The 18212-nt window shown below is 42.6% G+C and overlaps 4 non-coding genes across 4 annotated transcripts; all 4 read right to left on the bottom strand.

The window, feature by feature from the left end:
* Positions 1–8132: 8132 nt before the first annotated feature.
* On the bottom strand, positions 8133–8207 carry TRNAI-AAU (transfer RNA isoleucine (anticodon AAU)). Its single transcript has one exon. It is a non-coding gene; the product is annotated as a tRNA-Ile (tRNA).
* A 2204-nt stretch (positions 8208–10411) lies between these two features.
* On the bottom strand, positions 10412–10485 carry TRNAI-AAU (transfer RNA isoleucine (anticodon AAU)). Its single transcript has one exon. It is a non-coding gene; the product is annotated as a tRNA-Ile (tRNA).
* Positions 10486–13899: 3414 nt separating this feature from the next.
* Positions 13900–13973, bottom strand: TRNAI-AAU (transfer RNA isoleucine (anticodon AAU)). Its single transcript has one exon. It is a non-coding gene; the product is annotated as a tRNA-Ile (tRNA).
* A 2383-nt stretch (positions 13974–16356) lies between these two features.
* On the bottom strand, positions 16357–16430 carry TRNAI-AAU (transfer RNA isoleucine (anticodon AAU)). Its single transcript has one exon. It is a non-coding gene; the product is annotated as a tRNA-Ile (tRNA).
* Between the last annotated feature and the right edge of the window lie 1782 nt (positions 16431–18212).

The raw sequence follows: 18212 nt of genomic DNA, 5'->3' as shown, positions 1-18212 counted from the left end.
GAGAGAGCTGGGGGAGCAAGGCCGGAGAGGAGTCGGTAGAAGACAGAAAGACCACCAACCTGCCTGCGGTGAGTGAGTGAAAGGCCCTCGGCGTTGACTACATCGCAGGAGATTCCAATGATTCTGAAAGCTTTGGCCTCAACAGCGTGAAGCCGAGCAAGGTGTGAGGCAGGAGCACCAGACCAGAGGGGGGAACAGTATTCCATTGAGCTGCGGATGAAAGCCTTGTATGTGGTGAGGAGCTCAGGTGTGCCAAGGAAGGACTTCGCACGACGGAGGATGCCCAGTCGGCGACTGGCTTTGGAGGCCAGCTTGGAAATGTGGTTTTCCCAAGAAAGATCATGGCAGATAGTGAGACCCAAAAGCTTGAGCGACAGAACTTCTTGGAGAGGATTGTTGAGAAAGTAGATGGGAGGGTTGTCCAGTCGGTCCTTTCGGAGAGACATTGTAAGAGTGTGAGATTTGTCAGGATTGAAAGACATGTTCCACTTGTTTGACCAGTCTGTGATTTTGTCCAGGTCTGCAGAGAGTGAGGAGGCTGCAGACTGCCGATCTGAGGGATGAGGAATGGAGCGACAGAGAGTAGAGTCGTCAGCAAAGAGATAGAGAGGATTTTCAAGAGAGTCAGAGAGATCATTGATGAAGACCAGAAAAAGCACAGGGCCCAGAACACTACCTTGGGGAACTCCAGCCTGAACAGGAAGAGGAGATGAGAGAAACCCATTCAGGGCCACACGTTGACTACGACCAGAGAGGAAGTCCGCCAGCCATGCATGGAGATTTCCATGGATACCAAAGGAGGAGAGTTTGGAGAGCAGAGCAGGGTGCCAGACCGTATCGAAGGCACGTGAAATGTCAAGGGAGACAGCTCTAATTTCCTGTTTGGCGTTGAGGACCTCCATCCATTGTTGAGAAAGCAGAAGCAGCATGTCCAGAGTAGAGTGACCAGGTCTGAAACCAAATTGATGATCAGAGATCAAGCCATTGGAGAAGAGGAAAGATTTAATATCTGAAGCAATGATGGATTCCATGACTTTGCTGATAATTGGGAGAAGGCTGATTGGTCTGTAGTTGCTGGGATCTGTTTTTGCACCTTTTTTGTGCAAAGCGGTGATGTTGGCTGATTTCCAAGCAGATGGCAGATGACCTTGAGCAAAAGAGAGGGTGAAGAGAACAGAAAGAGGGAGTGAAAGAGCAGAAGAACATGATTTTAGGACCCGTGGGCTGATGCCGTCAGGACCAGTTGCAGAATCAGAGTCGAGGGTTGACAGAAACTTTTCCACCTTGTCAGGAGGAAAGGACACAGAGTCCAGGAGCAGCTGGGTACGACTGGGTACGGTGGGTACAGAGAGGGATGGGTTTGGGACACAAGATTTAGAGGCAAACACAGAGTTGAGGCATTCAGCTTTTTCACGTGCGGAGTCAGCCGTTAAGCCGTTTGAGGTGAGGGAGGGGATGGAGGGGGAACAAACACCAGAAACAGATTTGACCAGACGCCACCAGGATTTGGAAGAGGGAGACAGATAAGAGAGTTCGGTCTTGAGAATGGTGAGATATTGTTTCCTGGTTCTCCTGAGGGTGGACACACACTTGTTTCGGGCTTTGTGAAAGGAAATGAGATTTCCTTCCGTTGGATTTGCTTTCCAGGAGACGAAAGCAAGTTGTTTCAGGGCAACAGCCTCACCACAAGATTCCGTGTACCATGGACGGGAGGAAGGGTATGACAACTGAAGACGAGATGGTATAAATCTGTGCATGAGAGAGAGCAATTTACTTTGAAAGAATTCCCAGGATGAGTTGATGTCAGAGGCGGTAGAGATGGGAGACCAGTCCAGATGATTGATGGCTGCTTGAAGACCGTGCCAGTTGGCCTGAGTGAAATGCCAGACTCGTCGACGCTGAGGAGGCTCTCTGAGAATGGTCAGAGAGATGTCCACTTTGACAAGCACATGATCAGATGAGCCGATTGGAGCAGAAGAAGAGCAGCAGACATTTTCAGGGAAGTTTGTCATAACCAAATCCAGAAGAGAAGATGCTCCGTTGACTGAGATCCGGGTCGGGAAATTGACAGATTGTGTCAGTCCCAGTGAGTCGCAGAAGTACTTTGCTGAAGAGCCATGGCTGGTGAGAGAGGTACCCACACCCAGCCAACTGGCATGGTGACAATTGAAATCACCACATATGAGGAAGAGAGAGTTGGGATGGGTAGATAGAAGTTGGTCCATATTATCAGACAGTGAGATGTAGATGGAGTCATCGCTGATTGGTGGACGGTACAACACACATATGAACAAAAGGTGGGAGCGAAGGGGAAGCCGTAGCCAAAGGTATTCCTGGGGGTGAGGTGGAGAGAGGGCAGTGGAGGGCGAGTGAGGAAGAGAGTTTTTTATAAAGATAGCAACCCCACCTCCAGGACGAGGCTCAGGTCTATCATACCGGAGGAGGGAGTAGCCTGGGAGAGATACCAAGGCATCAGAGACATCATGAAGGAGGAAAGTTTCTGTTAAGCAGATCACATCTGGTTTGTCAGAAGCAACCTGTATGGAGAGGTCAGTCAAGTTTGAGCGAAGGCCCCGGATGTTTGAGGTCCATACCGTTAATGAAGAGGAAGGGGGAGCATCGGGTCCAGAGCAGGGGGGGGGGAGGCATAGGGTAAGATGTGGAAGAGGAGTAAGAGGTAGGGAGAGCTGTTGAAGGTGTGTCAGAGATTTCAGAATAGCTTGGAGAAAGGGAAGAATGGGGCGGACAAAAGGTTTGATGGAGATTGGGTGAGGCACAGTGAGGTGTTATTTGAGGAGGGGGAAGAGCAAGGCAGAAGGTTTGGGGAGATGAAGGTGAAAGTTGGAAGGAGGAAGAAGCAGGGAGGATGCTTTGAGGAGGAGGGGTGAGAGGGGAGTCTAGGAGGGGAGGAGCGAGAGAGAGTCTCGGAGGGGAGGGGTGTGGGAGGAGTTTAGGAGGGAGGGGAGGGAAGGGGCAAGGGGGGAGATTTGAAAGGGATGGGTGTTGGGGAGGATTTAGAGGGGAGGGGTGAGATTGGATTTTGAAAAGTGTACGATTCATGGGAAACGAACATTTTTTTGCAAAATGAGTTTGAGACCTTCGAGTCAAAAATACGTTTGAGGACACTGGAGGAGGGATGGAGTTCTGGATAGTTTAGGGAATGTAGAAAGGAGGAACTGTAAGAGATGGTATAATATATATTTTTTGGAATGAATAGATTTGGTGAGCAAGACGAAAGCATCCTTTTGTAGGAAAAGAAGAAAAGGGTGTTATAATATATGAGAGAAAATAGTTGTTCAGGGGAGAGATTATACATTTCTTACCGCGTGATCGCGAACGAAGAACGAACGAACAAAAAGAACAACAAATAAACGAATAAGACCTGGGAAGGAAATATTTTTTTGGGGTTTTTTTTGTTTGTTTTTTGTGAGTACAGATATTAAACAAGGAGGTACGGGGTGAACGACTGGTACGAAACAGAGAACGAAAATAATTTCAGCGCATTCGACGAATCGCTGAGAGAAAAACAAACCACAAGGTCGGAGACGGTAAGGTAGTCTAAGCCTACGAGTACTAGGCCGCAGAATACTCGATACCATTAACCGACGATTGTGTATAAATGTACGAAAAATTAGCACCGAAAATTTTCCAAAAGATACGCTATAGGTACATACACCGAAAGATAGATACAGTCTCGACAAAAACACAATTGAGAAATATAGCTTAGCTTCGAAAGCGTGAGCGCATGGAGCAGCTTCGAAAAGACGTGACCTCGCCGTGATCTCGCGAGATCACCTGGTAGAACAAACAGTATACTGCACTGACTAAGGGTATAACCAATTTCAATGGTTGATAGAAGACAGAGCAGCATGTGGAATCATACTAACATAATCATAAGACTTTAAACAAACCAACAAAAAAACACCTATTTTGGGGGCAACCCCCCCAACCCCCACCACCCCTTCCACCCCGTGTACCTTCTCAGACCACAATTTTCCCAATGCCTTGAACAAACATTGGTAAATCACGGATGATGAATGTTGTGGTTAAGTTTCATCGGAATTGCGTGTGTAGTTTCTGAGAAGAAAGCAAACACCGATTTTGGGTGACAACCCCCTCCCCGTTGACGCCCAAATGGGCAGATTTTTTTTAAGGCTGTGAACAAACGTTGGCACATCACGGGTGGTGAAGGTTGTGGTGAAGTTTCATCGAAATAGTGTGTGTAGCTTCAGAGAAGAAAGCAAATATCTATTTTGGGGGGGTCAAACCTGGTCCAACCCACTTTGACCCCCATAGACCTCCAAAGGGGCAGATTTTTTTTAATACCGTCAACAATATTCGGTACAACACGGGTGATGAAGGTTGTGTTAACGTTTCATCGAAATAGTGTTTGTCGTTTCAGAGGAAAAAGCAAATTCCTATTTTGGGGGTCAAACCTGAATCCACTTTGACCCTGGTAAACCCCTTTCGACCCAGATTTTTTTTAATGCCGTAAACAAACTTTAGTCACAACACAACAAATATAATTTGTGCCAAATTTGGTCACAATCCCATCAGCGGTTTCGGAGAAGAAGATTCAAGTGTTTACGGATGGACGGACTGACGGACGGACGACGCGCCATCACATAAGCTCCCTTGAATTTCGTTTCAGGTGAGCTAAAAATGGGGGTTTATCTATCAAAAATGGGGACTGTATCTATCACCCCGTACCTCCTTGTCATGCACGTTTTTTTCTTACCTCAAGTTATCATATTGTGCTGTGGAAAGGTGGGGGGAGGGAGGCAACATTCCACAATTTCACAGGAATGGTAAACGTTTAAATCGGGTAAAGGTTTGAATTGGGTAAAGGTTTGAATCGGGTAAAGGTTTGAATCGGGTAAAGGTTTGAATCGGGTAAACGTTTGAATCGGGTAAAGGTTTGAATCGGGTAAAGGTTTGAATCGGGTAAACGTTTGAATCGGGTAAAGGTTTGAATCGGGTAAAGGTTTGAATCGGGTAAAGGTTTGAATCGGGTAAAGGTTTGAATCGGGTAAAGGTTTGAATCGGGTAAAGGTTTGAATCGGGTAAAGGTTTGAATCGGGTAAAGGTGTTAGGTTACACTTTGGTAACGACGGGTTCTTTGCTAGTTTAAGCTAATCCAGACAAGACTTGGCAAAACAATATACAGTACCTTGTAAAAAGACCCATCAGGTCTCAAGCAGGCAAGCATTAGTCGATCTTCCTTTTGATTTCACAGGGGTCAAAGTGGACGAATGAGTGTGTTGGAGGCATATTGCACTCACTTGTGATTGTCTGCAATTCAAGTATTACCGTACTGGATTTGCATTTGTATGCACGAATTTCAAAATACATTGTGCGGCCTGGCCACATAGATCCCAGGGGCCTGTTCCATGTTCAAATGTCATTTAGCAAAACATTTCTTCATTTAACTGCAATCGTGCGGTAGATCATCATAGGCCATGAACCACCAGACATGGGAAGCCAACTAACGACAAGCCTCAAATACCAAACCGAACGAGTCCCAAAAGGAATATCATTATATGGAGAAAATAAATAGGTGGGAAAAAAAAGAAACTGCTCCAACAATGACGAATGAAAACATTAATACATTAACCAAACACCTGCCAAGATACACAGAGCCATTACACTAAAGTCGATAATTAGAATTAATGCCCCGGGAAACGTCACCAGCTCATTAAACAAAACCCACATCTATATGACGATTAGTCGTCAAGACCACACACAAATTACAATGAATGAGCACAAAATGGTCTCTCTACACGTGTTTCCAGTTAACTGGTGAAACAATGCCTGAGAACATGAAGGATTGGCTACTTATTCCCTTTTTTTCCTCCTGCAAACAAATGAGCCTCACAAGGCTAACTTTCCCTCCAAACAAGAAAAAGACATGTTGGTGTAATATTGTTAGAGTGTCCGTCTGAGTCTGAGCGGTCGATGGTTCAAGCTCCGAGTCACACAAAAGGTTTAAAAAAAAGGGTACGTGCTGCTTACTTGCTTTGATTGCTGCTTGAAAAAAAAGGACCCTCAACAGATAATTTCCGCCAGATAAGTCTGCCTTGATTGCCCATCTCATCAGCATCAGCAGCATCTGTCTGCAGGTGTGTCTGTTTGAATGTTCGTGATATGTGTCGCAGCTCCTCCATGAACCTCAGTCTGTAAAAAAGACAAGACCGAAAGTCTAACAGCGGCGTAGTCGGGTTTGTTTGATACTTTAGTTTAAGAGGACAGTATGACCTGGGTGGGGATACCAGTTAACAAATAATGTAAATATTAAATTTTTTGACTTCAAGCCTGGACAGCAGGTTCGTGAATGACTTGGGTAAAACCGGCGAATGGCAAACGATGAACCAATAAATTCCACATTCCTGTGCCACCTTCATTCGAACGTCAGGAAAACTTACAAGTTCTCTACATTTCCATTCTAAACAGCATAATTCGCCATTCCAATCACAAATTAATACTATCATATTAATCTAACAAAATATTACGTCAAATCACGATTGTATTGAGGGAGTATCAAACAAGCAAACCGTCGTCATCTATTCACTTCCAGAATAGGCAGCAAGATCCGTGTCGATCGCATTTCAAAATCATAATTGTAAAAATCATAATCGAAGCAAAAATACAATAACAAAAACTAGAACGGCACTCAGTAGGGTGCATGAGATACCTCCACCAGGATGAAGTGTTTACGTTTTTAATCCACTTCGGCCGGATCTGGATTCGGACCTGGAGCCACTGACTCTCTGAAGCCCACCAAGCATGCACAATGATTTCAATCCTTTGGTTGTTCCTCTATCCCTTTGAATTGCAATCAATCAATTAAATCAATAAATTTTCGATAAATATTAATCAATAAATTCTAACAAATACATATTCAACAGATTTTAATCAATTAATTTAAATAAATAAATTTTAATCAATAAATTTTAAATGCCATAAATTTTAAATGCATCACGCAAGGAAACAGCAAGTACTATTTTTAAAGTCATTCATATTACTCTATTCAAAGCTGGCACACTCATGAGCAAACGCTTCCTCACTTGATTGGTGGGTGGGGTAAATTGTCCATTACAATTTCCTTGGAGGTGGGGTTTAGTCTGCTCGGGAATGTTCGGGTTTCTGTCGGTGGTTACATCGGTTGTTGTTGTTTAATGGCACATATTGCATGGCTGACCTTGGAGATATTAAAAAACGTAGGGGGAAAGTCACAGGAGGCAATCACATACCAGGGAAACTAATCTTAACCCTACCTAGTTAACACAAGCTCCACCCCCCGTGTGAAGACACGTAAATGATCTTAAGATCACAGTTTTTCTCCTTAAATACATCGAGATTGGCTTCCAAATCGCACGTGGTCCAGGCTGCCCGACACAGTTCTATCTCCACACAGATCTATCTCTATCTCCACATCACCTACCCCCACTAACGCAAAAGTATTAATACATCAAATTAAAATGTGAAATCATGATTGTGCTAAGACATTATCAACCCAGCTAACCATCGTCATCTGTTTACTTCCAGATTCGGGAGCAAAATCCATGTCGATCGAATTTCACAATCATAATTGTATTGAGGAATTTATGAAACCTCCGACCCACCTACCACACGGCACCTGCTGGACCACAAAACATCTGACTGTCTGAGGACCACCAAGCATGCACAACGGTTTCCATCCTTTGGTTGTTTCGCTATCCCTTTGAAATGCAATCAATCAATTCAATCAATAAATTTTAATAAATAAATATTCAAGAACTTTTCAATTAATTTTCATCAATAAATTTTCATAAATAATTTTTCAATACATTTTCAGTGAATTGAATCAATGGATTTTAATTAATACATTTTCAATAAATTTTAATCAATAAATTTTCACAAACAATTTTTCAATCAATTTTAATCAATGAATTTTAATAAATGAATTTTGAATGAATTAAAAAAAACCAATTTTGTTTTAATAAAATATAATCAATCAATTTTAAATGCACCAAGCAAGGAAACGGCAAGTACTATATTTAAAGTCTTTCATATTACTCTCTTCAAACCGAGCACACTCAAGAGCAAGCACTCCAACCAATCATGTCACTGAGTCTGGTGAAACAAAAAGAAGATGGCCCGTATGGGTATCGAACCCATGACCTTGGTCGTTATTAGCACCACGCTCTAACCAGCTGAGCTAACCGGCCATTTACAAGCACAAACTTACACAATACGGTGTCGCATGCACCTCCCAAGACTCCAACACGTGCTGCAAGTGAGAGTAATTTTTCAGCTACCCCACACAAACGCCCCACCTCTCCACCCCAATTACCGTGGGGAGATTTACATGCAGGATGGACAGACTACGTTTTGTATGCCCATGATAGGTCAGATCTGGATTTGGACCTGAACCAAACTTTAATCCCCTTGTTCTTGTCACCGACCCAACTTATCGACCAGGTTTTGTCATAAGTTATCAAAAACTTTTTGAGATATCTTGACAAACAATCCTACAAGATTACACAAAATTAAAAAAACGATGAAACAATTAATTCCACATTCCTGTGCCACCTAGAGTCGAACTTCAGGTATTGACAGCAGGTTCTTGAAGGACATGGACAAAAAACTGAACGAACCAGTGTGAATGTTGCTTTATCCAGGCAATGGTGAAACTGCAAATCGGGAATCCGCTGATGCCACGGATGGGAAACCCTTACGTCATTTCCTCATTCTGCTTTGAACTAAATATCTCTCTAATTTTTCCAAACAGCAACATTCATCATTTCAATCACAAATTCATACAATAGTATTGACAAGTCCGTGGCGGATGAACACCAGTCTTGGAGGGGTTACCGAATGGTCCTTAATTGCCGAGGCAAATGGCCGAAATCTTGGCGGTAATTTGATGGCGCATGCGGGACTGAAGGGGCGAGGTGCTTACCTGCACGGAGCTCACGGGTTTTATCTGAAACCCACAGAACAAATAAATAACACAACAAATGAAATATGCCACAATAACAAATTTAATGAAATGAATTCATGGGATTAAAAAAATGAAAGGTGAGGTAAACTAAATCCTAATTTGAGACGTCTGCACGAAGAAACAAAAAGGGACAAGGGGAAAGATCAGGAAAAGAAAATGTTTTAAAGCCGGCCGTCTCTCAGCTTTGCTCCAACGAGATCACCCAACCAAGTCGGCCACCCAAGGCGGCCTAAATCTGCTCGCACTGGAAACGCATGGGTGGCGCGAAGTTCCTCTCTGCGTCAACAAAACAAGAGGGGATTCGTGTGGCCGGTCCTCTTTCACTCTCGTTTCCCTCCGAAATGTGACGTGGCTCGACCCCCCCCCCCCCCCGAAAAACACCAGCGACAAACAACACCACAAAACGCTCCACAGAAGGTTATTATATTTCCTTTTTGTAAAATATACAACTGTAATGGTAACTAAACACGTCATCTTGTCATATGACCAGATCTTCAGCTCTGATTGGTGTACGTTTGCGCGGACACACAGACAGACTAACGCTGTTCGAGATGGCATTGCTCTGAGGGCTGGGCCTAAAAACTAAACAAAAAGGCAATAACAAAAACTAGATGGCACTCAGTGAGGTGCATGAGATACCTCCATCACGATGAAGTCTTTGCGTTTTGCATCCACTTTGGCCGGATCTGGATTTGAACCAGAGGCATCGAACTCTCTGAGGCCCATGAAGCATGCACAATGGTTTCCATCCTTTGGTTTTTTTTTTTTTTTTTGTATACTGAATCGAGGCTCGTGAAAGAGCTAACATTTATTTCACAAACAAATCAACCAGACAAACAAAATATACAAAAAGAGGGAGCGGAAGACAAGATGGGGAGAGAAAGGGAAGCACACAACCACAACATTTGAGAGCAGGGAGAAGTGTGGGAGGGAGAGGGCTTGGGGGCAGGTGGCGTGGGAAGGGGGGGGGGGGCAGGGGGGGAGAGCTAAACATCCCCCGTGGGAAGGGGTTGTTTCGCTATCCCTTTGAAATGCAATCAATCAATTTAATCAATAAATATCAATAAACAAATATTCAATAATTTTTTTAAGTAGTTAAATTGGATCAATAAATTTTCATAAATAATTTTTTGGGACATTTTCAATAAATTTTCAATGAAGTTAATCAATGGATTTTAATTAATACATTTTCAAGAAATTTTTATCAAAAAATTTTCATAAACAATTTTTCAATAAATTTTCAATAAATTTCAAACAATCAAATTTTGTATAAATAATTTCTAATGAATAAATTTTACGTGTGTCAAGCAAGGAAACAGCAAGTCCTATTTTTTAAAGTCTTTCATATTACTCCATTCAAACCGAGCACACTCAAGAGCATGCGCTCAAACCAATCATGTCACAGAGTCTGGTGAAACAAAAAGAAGATGGCCCGTATGGGGATCGAACCCACGACCTTGGCGTTATTAGCACCACGCTCTAACCAACTGAGCTAACCGGCCATTTCCAAACATAAACTTACACAATGTGGTGTCACATGCACCTCCCAAGACTCCAACACGTGCTGCAAGTGAGGGGACTTTTTCAGCGAACCCCAAACAAACGCCCCACCTCTCCACCCCAATTACCGTGGGGAAATTTACATGCAGGATGGACAGACTACGTTTTGTATGCCCATGATAGGTCAGATCTGGATTTGGATCTGAACCAAACTTTAATCCCCTTGTTCTTGTCACCTGCCCAACTCATCGACCAAGTTTGTCATAAGTTGTCAAAAACTTTTTTAGATATCTTGACAAACAATCCTACAAGATTACACAAAATAAATAAAAATGATGAAACAATAAATTCCACATTCCTGTGCCACCTACAGTCGAACTTCAGGTATTGACAGCAGGTTCGTGAAGGACTTGGACAAAAAACTGAACCAGTAGTCAGGTTCACTATGTCAATAAATTATATTTCGTTCAAAATCATGGTAAATTAGCAAACCTATACATTTTTGGAAAGGTTATAGCATAAGGAAACTAAAAATCAATGTTTATTTACATTTGGAGAGATACCTGTATGGCGGCCATTTTGGATTTTCAAAAAGGCCACTGTAAAATACATATTTTGTTCTATTTCTGCCTCTAATTACCATAAAAACTTTTAAAAATATACTAAACCTATATTTTCAGGGACAAGGAATCCAATGAAAGTATCAAATTAGTGCTATGGGGAATCGTAAGACACGAATCAAAGGTTTTGAATTGCAAAATACTGTCTTTATATTCGCGATAAGTTGCATAATCAAATACATGTTATCATTTTGTACAGGCAGTTAATAACATCAAAATGTGTCACAATAATTCATATCACCAAACATACACAGGCAGTCAGCAAAATCATATATACACATGCAGTCAGTATAACTTCACATCTACACAGGCAGTCAATGACAAAATATACACAGGCAGTCAATGGCATCAAACATACACGATTACAGAATATGCCATTTAGAGTTCGTCATCACTGTCCTGTGTGTCGTATCCGACAATATAGTCCGCATCGTTTTCACAGTCCATTCCACACAAGCAAAGGTCGGTCAAATTGATTGGCAAATCGAATTGGTCGAATGGTCGATCGAATCGAATTCGATGAATCGAATCGAATCGAATCGATCGAATGGTCGAATGGTCGAATGGTCGATCGAAGCGATTGGTCGAATGGTTGAATGGTCGAATTGGTCGAATGGAATTGGTCGATTGGTCGAATTGGTCGAATTTTTCGAATCGAATTGGTCGGAATTGGCAAATGTAAACATTGATTTTCAGATTTTCCATGTAATAACGTTTCCAAAAATGTATAGGTTTGCTAATCTACCATGATTTTGAACGAAAAAACATAGTGAACCTGACTACAGTGTGAATGTTGCTTTTTCCAGGCAATGGTGAAACTGCAAATCGGGAATCCGCGGATGCTCTGGATGGGAAACCCTTCCGTCATTTCCTCATTCTGCTTTGAACTAAATTTCTCTCTATTTTTTCCAAACAGCAACATTCATCATTCCAATCACAATTTAATACTATGGTATTGTCAATTCCGTGGCCGATGAACACCAGCCTTGAACGGATACCCGAACGGTCCGTAATTGCCGAGGCAAATGGCCGAAATTTTGGCGGTAATTTGAAGGTGTGCATGGGACTGAAGGGGCGAGGTGCTTACCTGCACGGAGATCACGGGTTTTATCTGAAACCCACAAAACAAATAAACAACACAACAAAGGAAATATGCCACGTTGATAAATTGAATGAAATGAATGCACAAAATTAAAAAATGAAAGGAGAGGTAAACGAAATCCTAATTTGAGACGTCTCCACTCAGAAACGAAAACGGACAAGGGGAGAGATCATGAAAATAAAATGTTTTAAAGCCGGCCGTCTCTCAGCTTTGCTCCAGCGAGATCGCCAAATGAAGTCGGCAACACAAGGTGTCCCAAAGCTGCTCGCGCTGGAAACGCACAAGATGGCGTGAAGTTCCTCTCCGAATCAACACGAACATGAGGGGGTTTGTGCGGCCGGTCCTCTTTTGATCTTCTCTCACTCTGAAAAGTGATGCAGCTCCAGCTCCCCCGAAAAACACAAGCGACAAACAACACCCCTGGCTCCAACGTTGTAAAGGGTCTCTGAGCTCTGAACAGTTCTCTGCACGAGCGCACATGAGATGAAGCGACCGCCACAGCCGAAAGCCAGCACGAGAGAGAGACTGCCCGCTTATTCTTCCTTCTCCTCAAACCTTATCACTCTGACGTCACCCCGAGCGATCGCTGAGTTGCACTGAATCGCCCCATGGTCTGGCTCGACCAATGGCGAACTTCGGGTTTGGCGTTTTTCCTCACTCGATTGGTGGGTGGGGTTAATTGTCCATGAGAATTTCGTTGGAGGTGGGGATTAGTCTGCTCGGGAATGTTCGGGTTTCTGTCGGCAGTTACGTCGGTTGTTGTTGTTTAATGGCGTATTTTGCATGGCTGACCTTGGAGATATAAATAAACGTTGGGGGAAAGTCACAGGAGGCAATCCCATACCAGGGAAACTAGTCTTAACCCCACCGAGTTAACACAAGCTCCACACCCCGTGTGAAGACACATAAATGATCTTGAGGTCACAGTTTTCTCCTTAAATACATCGAGATTGGCTTCCAACTCGCACGTGGTCAATGCTGCCACACACAGTTCTATCTCCACTTTGGTGTGTCAACACCTACCTCCACAAACATAATAGTATTAATATATCAAATTAAAATGTGGAATTATGATTGTGTTAAGACATTATCAAACCAGCCAACCATCGTCAACTGTTTACTTCCAGATTCGGGAGCAAAATCCCTGTTGATCGCATTGCACAATCCTAATTGTGTTGAGGAATTTATGAAACATCCTCCCCACCTCCCATACGGCACCTGCTGGACCACAAAACATCTGACTCTCTGAGGCCCACGAAGCATGCACAATGGTTTCCATCCTTTGGTTGTTTCGCTATCCCTTTGAAATACAATCAATCAATTTAATCAATAAATATCAATAAACAAATAATCAATAATTTTTTTAAGTACTTAAATTTGATCAATAAATTTTCATAAATAATTTTTTGGGACATTATCAATAAATTTTCAATGAAGTTAATCAATGGATTTTAATTAATACATTTTCAAGAAATTTTAATCAAAAATTTTTCATAAACAATTTTTCAATAAATTTCAAACAATCAAATTTTGTATAAATAATTTCTAATTAATAAATTTTACGTGTGTGAAGCAAGGAAACAGCAAGTGCTATTTTTAAAAAGTCTTTCATATTACTCGATTCAAACCTGGCACACTCAAGAGCATGCGCTCCAACCAATCATGTCACAGAGTCTGGTGAAACAAAAAGAAGATGGCCCGTATGGGGATCGAACCCACGACCTTGGCGTTATTAGCACCACGCTCTAACCAACTGAGCTAACCGGCCATTTACAAATGCAGAATTACACAATGCGGTGTCACATTCACCTCCCAAGACTCCAACACGTGCTGCAAGTGAGAGTAATTTTTCAGCTCCCCCGAAACAAACGCCCCACCTCTCCACCCCAATTGACGTGGGAAAATTCACATGCAGGATGGACAGTCTACGTTTTGTATCCCCATGATAGTTCAGATCTGGATTTGTACCTGAACCAAACTCGAAGCCTTTTGTTCTTGTCAACGACCCAACTCATCGACCAAGTTTTGCCACAGGTTGTCAAAAACTTTTTGAGATATCTTGACAAACAATCCTACAAGATAACGCAATACAAATAAAAACGATGAACCAATAAATTCCACATTCCTGTGCCACCAAGAGTCGAACTTCAGGTATTGACAGCAGGTTCGTGAAGGACTTGGACAAAAAACTGAACCAGTGTGAATGTTGCTTTGTCCAGGCAATGGTGAAACTGCAAATCGGGAATCAGCGGATGCTCTGGATGGGAAACCCTTCCGTCATTTCCTCATTCTGCTTTGAACTAAATTTCTCTCTATTTTTTCCAAACAGCAACATTCATTATTCCAATCACAATTTAATACTATGGTATTGTCAATTCCGTGGCCGATGAACACCAGCCTTGAACGGATAGCTGAACGGTCCTTAATTGCCGAGGCAAATGGCCGAAATTTTGGCGGTAATTTGATGGGGTGCGTGGGACTGAAAGGGCGAGGTGCTTACCTGCACGGAGATCACGGGTTTTATCTGAAACCCACAGAACAAATGAACAACACAACAAATGAAATATGCCACATCAATAAATTGAATGAAATGAATGCACAGAATTTAAAAAAATGAAAGGAGAGGTAAACGAAATCCTAATTTGAGACGTCTCCACTCAGAAACGAAAACGGACAAGGGGAAAGATCATGAAAATAAAATGTTTTAAAGCCGGCCGTCTCTCAGCTTTGCTCCAGCGAGATCGCCAAATGAAGTCGGCAACACAAGGCGTACCAAAGCTGCTCACGCTGGAAACGCACAAGATGGCGTGAAGTTCCTCTCCGAATCAACACGAACAGGAGGGGGTTTGTGCGGCCGGTCCTCTTTTGCTCTTGTCTCCCTCTCAAAAGTAATTCAGCTCCAGCTCCCCCGAAAAACACCAGCGACAAACAACACCCCTGGCTCTAACGTTTTGTAAAGGGTCTCTGAGCTCTGAACAGTTCTCTGCACGAGCGCACACGAGATGAAGCGACCGCCACAGCCGAAAGCCAGCACGAGAGAGAGACTGCCTGCTAATTCTTCCTTCTCCTCAAACCTTATCTGACGTCACCCCGAGCGATCGCTGAGTTCCACTGAATCGCCCCATGGTCGGGCTCGACCAATGGCGAACTTCGGGTGTGGCCTTTTTCCTCACTCGATTAGTGGGTGGGGTTAATTGTCCATGAGGATTTCGTTGGAGGTGGGGATTAGTCTGCTCGGGAATGTTCGGGTTTCTGTCGGCAGTTACGTCGGTGGTTGTTGTTTAATTTCGAATTTTGCATGGCTGACCTTGGAGATATAAATAAACGTTGGGGGAAAGTCACAGGAGGCAATCCCATACCAGGGAAACTAGTCGTAACCCCACCGAGTTAACACAAGCTCCACCCCCCGTGTGAAGACACATAAATGATCTTGAGGTCACAGTTTTCTCCTTAAATACATCGAGATTGGCTTCCAACACGCACGTGGTCAATGCTGCCACACACAGTTCTATCACCACTTTGGTATGTCAACACCTACCCCCACAAACATAAAAGTATAAATATATCAAATTAAAATGTGGAATTATGATTGTGTTCAGACATTATCAAACCAGAGAACCATCGTCAACTGTTTACTTCCATATTCGAGAGCAATCCCTGTCGATCGCATTTCACAATCATAATTGTGTTGAGGAATTTATGAAACATCCTCCCCACCTCCCATACGGCACCTGCTGGACCACAAAACATCTGACTCTCTGAGGCCCACGAAGCATGCACAACGGTTTCCATCCTTTGGTTGTTTCGCTATCCCTTTGAAATGCAATCAATAAATTCAATCAATAAATTTTAATAAAGAAATATTCAAAAGCTTTTCAATTAATTTTCATGAATAAATTTTCATAAATAATTTTTCAATAAATTTTCAATGAATTTAATCAATGGATTTTAATTAATACATTTTCAATAAATTCAAAAAAAATCAATTTTCGATTAATAAATTAGAATCAATCAATTTTAAATGCACCAAGCAAGGAAACAGCAAGTACTATTTTTTAAAGTCTTTCATATTACTCTCTTCAAACCTGGCACACTCAAGAACAAAGGCTCGAACCGATCATGTCACTGAGTCTGGTGAAACAAGAGGAGGATGGCCCGTATGGGGATCGAACCCACGACCTTGGCGTTATTAGCACCACGCTCTAACCAACTGAGCTAACCGGCCATTTAAAAACACACGATTACACGATTACAGAAACAATGCGGTGTCACATGCACCTCCCAAGACTCCAACACGTGCTGCAAGTGAGAGTAATTTTTCAGCTCCCCTGAAACAAACGCACCACTTCTCCACCCCAATTAACGTGGGAAAATTTACATGCAGGATGGACAGACTACGTTTTGTATCCCCATGATAGTTCAGATCTGGATTTGTACCTGAACCAAACTCGAATCCACTTGTTCTTGTCAACTACCCAACTCATCGACCAAGTTTTGCCACAGGTTGTCAAAAACCTTTTGAGATATCTTGACAAACAATCCTACAAGATTACACAATACAAATAAAAACGATGAACCAATAAATTCCACATTCCTGTGCCACCTAGAGTCGAACTTCAGGTATTGACAGCAGGTTCGTGAAGGACTTGGACAAAAAACGGAACCAGTGTGAATGTTGCTTTGACCAGTCAATGGTGAAACTGCAAATCGGGAATCAGCGGATGCCACGGATGGGAAACCCTTACGTCATTTCCTCTTTCTGCTTTGAACTAAATATCTCTCTAATCTTTCCAAACAGCAACATTCATCATTTCAATCACAAATTCATACAATAGTATTGACAAGTCCGTGGCGGATGAACACCAGTCTTGGACGGGTTACCGAACGGTCCTTAATTGCCGAGGCAAATGGCCGAAATCTTGGCGGTAATTTGATGGCGCGTTCGGGACTGAAGGGGCGAGGTGCTTACCTGCACGGAGCTCACGGGTTTTATCTGAAACCCACAGAACAAATAAAGAACACAACAAATGAAATATGCCACAATAACAAATTAAATGAAATGAATTCATGGAATAAAAAAAATGAAAGGTGAGGTAAACTAAATCCTAATTTGCGACGTCTGCACGAAGAAACAAAAAGGGACAAGGCGAAAGATCAGGAAAATAAAATGTTTTAAAGCCGGCCGTCTCTCAGCTTTGCTCCAACGAGATCACCCAATGAAGTCGGCCACCCAAGGCGGCCTAAACCTGCTCGCACTGGAACCGCACAAGATGGCGCGAAGTTCCTCTGCGCGTCACCACAAACAAGAGGGGATACGTGAGGCCGGTCCTCTTACGTTCTCGTTTCCCTCCGAAATGTGATGTGGCTCTCCCTCCCCCGAAAAACACCAGCGACAAACAACACCCCTGGCAACACCCCAAAACGCTCCACAGAAGGTTGTTATATTTCCTTTTTGTAAAATATACAACTGTAATGGTAACTAAACACGTCATCTTGTCATATGACCAGATCTTCAGCTCTGGTTGGTGTACGTTTGCGTAGACATACAGACAGACTAACGCTGTTCGAGATGGCATTGCTCTGAGGGCTGGGCCTAAAAACTAAACAAAAAGGCAATAACAAAAACTAGATGGCACTCAGTGAGGTGCATGAGATACCTCCACCACGATGAAGTCTTTGCGTTTTGCATCCACTTTGGCCGGATCTGGATTTGAACCAGGGGCATCGAACTCTCTGAGGCCCACGAAGCATGCACAATGGTTTCCATCCTTTGGTTGTTTCGCTATCCCTTTGAAATGCAATCAATCAATTTAATCAATAAATATCAATAAACAAATATTCAATAATTTTTTTAAGTCGTTAAATTGGGTCAATAAATTTTCATAAACAATTTTTTGGGACATTTTCAATAAATTTTCAATGAAGTTTATCAATGGATTTTAATTAATACATTTTCAAGAAATTTTAATCAAAAAATTTTCATAAACAATTTTTCAATAAATTTTCA

This window comes from Myxine glutinosa, chromosome 6 (assembly GCF_964187855.1).
Source record: "Myxine glutinosa chromosome 6, kmMyxGlut1.1, whole genome shotgun sequence".
In the NCBI taxonomy this organism is placed as follows: Eukaryota; Metazoa; Chordata; class Myxini; order Myxiniformes; family Myxinidae; genus Myxine; species Myxine glutinosa.
This window is presented reverse-complemented; position numbering and strand designations above follow the sequence as displayed.